Below are 2,672 nucleotides of genomic sequence, written 5' to 3'. Positions count from 1 at the left end.
ATGCACACACACACATATACACCATAGACTACTATTCAGCCATAGAGAGGAGTGAAATAATGTCTTTTGCAGCAATTTGGATGGAACTGGAGGCCATTTTCCTAAGTAAAGTAACTTAGGAATGAAAAATCAAATACTGTACTTTCTTATTTACAGTGGAAGCTAAGCTATGGGTACGCACGGTCACACAGAGTGACAGAATGGACATGGGAGATTTAGGAGTAGGAGAATGGGAGGGGTATGAGGGATGAAAAATTATCTATTGGCTGCAATACACACTATTTGGGTGACAGGTTACACTGAAATCCCAGACTTAACCACTATAAAATTCATCCATGTAACAAAAAAACATTTGCACCCCCTGAATCTATTGAAATTTTTAAAAGATTGGATATCATTTACATAAAATGCCAAGTGTAAGGTAAGAAACTATTTAAATGGTAGGTGTTCTGATTAGAATATACTAAGGGGTACAATAGCACTTACTGCAGGAGGTAACTTTCCTCCAATCATATCCCATCTCAGGGGATTGGAGGCTGAACAGGACCCACGGATTTTAAGTGACACAACCTCTTAAAAATGGTCATGAGTGCCAGAGGAGAGGGCAAGAAAAGCGGGGGTGGGGGGAAGTCACAAAAGCTATTTTTCTATTGTGCTATGGAGCTTCTCACCAAGAGGAAGGGCCTCTCTGACAGCAGTAAGCCAGCCAGCCTCCTCTCTGCAGCCTTGAAAATCTGCACCACCTGCATTAGAGGATGCTGACATGTGTCCCCAACATGGTCTCCACGTATTGAGTTGGGGGACATAAAATTAAAAACAAAATCTCTTTCTAACTCAGAAAACCTTTCTACCAGGGTAGAAGAGAAAGAAAACAGCTTAATCATGGACTAGGCATTAAACATTAAACCAGAATGTGATGGACATCACAGGAAATTCAATGCAAATTACAAAGAAGGAAAGAAATCTCAGCCATATATATACACACACATAGGCAAGCAGTTGCAACCCATTGCATTCATGTTCTCAAGATAAACAAAATAGCCAGTCCTCAGCAAAGAGGACCTGACAGCACCACTTTTCCCAGACAGTTCATGCCAGATTCACTTGGTGATTTGGGTGGCCATGTGTGTTAGTTAATTGGCTTTACTCAAAGGGAAAATAAATGGGTCACATTTTTATGAAAGGAGATAGTTTTGCATCTTGGAAGGAAGCATCCCCTTAAACTAAGATAGGCATCTAAATTAGGTTCAGGCCTGTTAAATTAGATATCTAAGTTAGACAATGTTAGGGTAACAGGAGTCACTTAACAAAAATGTTGTTCTCCAGACCAGAGGGTGATGGACTGGCCTCAAAGTCACTTCTCAGTTTTCTCCTTCTCAGCTACCTAGCTGATGATACGAAATTGGCAAATGTCTTCAAGGGAAAAGTGTTTTGTCAGAATGATCCTTTCTCTCTGAGATAGCAATCTCTTAAGTCGTTACACCATTGGTAGCTCCCAATGCCTTTAAACATTTATGGGTTAATATTTCATAAGATTTTCTAGTTTTTTAGTGGGAGTGTTGTTCTGCAACAATCCACTCTATGAAGTCTGAAAGCCAGTTTTTATATGTTTTATATTTTTGAAAGTTTTATAGTTTGAGTATGTTTGTATTTCAGGTGGACACCTCCTGAAGAGAGGGAGGAGTGCAGCGCCTCCACCCTCCCTCCCATGTTCCTATTTGTAAGACCTCTACCACCCTACTGCCTTTGGGGCCCTGCAGGACTGAGTCTTGGCATGTTTGACCCTATAGCCACAAGGGGGAGCTGTGACTCCGCTGAGACACAGGGGACCATGAGGAAGGGCTGAGAAATTCTCTGAATGGGAGAGGGTTAAGAGAAAGATTGGGTTTATTTGCAACATGGGAACATGTGGTCTGCAGAGGCTGTGAGTCAGTGCTGAAATGTGAGGGGTTAATACAGACGACTCGCCTTGCATTGATGTGCAGGTGTGTTTGTCTCAGCAAAGTGCCTGGACTGCCAGACTTGTTGCATGTGAGCCTGCTGGAGATTAGAAAGGAGGAGACTTTGAGTTGGGCAGGATGAGAGCCCACAAGCAGATGCAGGGAGAGGACCCCTTCCAGAAAGGAATGAGAGAGGCTCTGGAGGCTGGGCCTGTGTTTCAGCTCAGCGCAGTCCAGTGGAGCCCTGCCATGCAGTGAGCTACTGGGCCCAGGCAGAGAGCCCACTGGCCAGGGTTCCTTAGGGATGTTGCAGAGATAGCAACGACCAAGGGAAATCCATCATCAGGCCAGAGGAGACCTAGAGCCTAATCTTCCTCACCCCAGAATATCAGGAAATTAAGCTGCAAAGGCTTTTTGGTTTTTTTCCTTGTCCATCTTTTTTTTATGGTACTTTGAGTTCTTGGAGCAGAAGTGCTTTAGCAATGATCAGAAACCACTCCTCTGGGTTATAGCAAAAGGTTCTATCAAAACAGCAGCAATAGATTCCCTTATGGACTCTGTCTCCACCTTCTATCTTCAAACGCTCACAGACGCTAAAATTGTGCAGATGTCAAAACATCCAATGATTCCCAAACACCTAGAGATAGAAAAGGAAGTGTCATTGATAGACACACAGGATGCACTCCTGAAACACAGCTTTCCACTTTGTTTTCCCTAGAGGTTCCTGTTGCA

The sequence above is a fragment of the Propithecus coquereli genome, unplaced genomic scaffold (genome assembly GCF_000956105.1).
Source record: "Propithecus coquereli isolate 6110/MARCELLA unplaced genomic scaffold, Pcoq_1.0 Scaffold96, whole genome shotgun sequence".
In the NCBI taxonomy this organism is placed as follows: Eukaryota; Metazoa; Chordata; class Mammalia; order Primates; family Indriidae; genus Propithecus; species Propithecus coquereli.
This window is presented reverse-complemented; position numbering follows the sequence as displayed.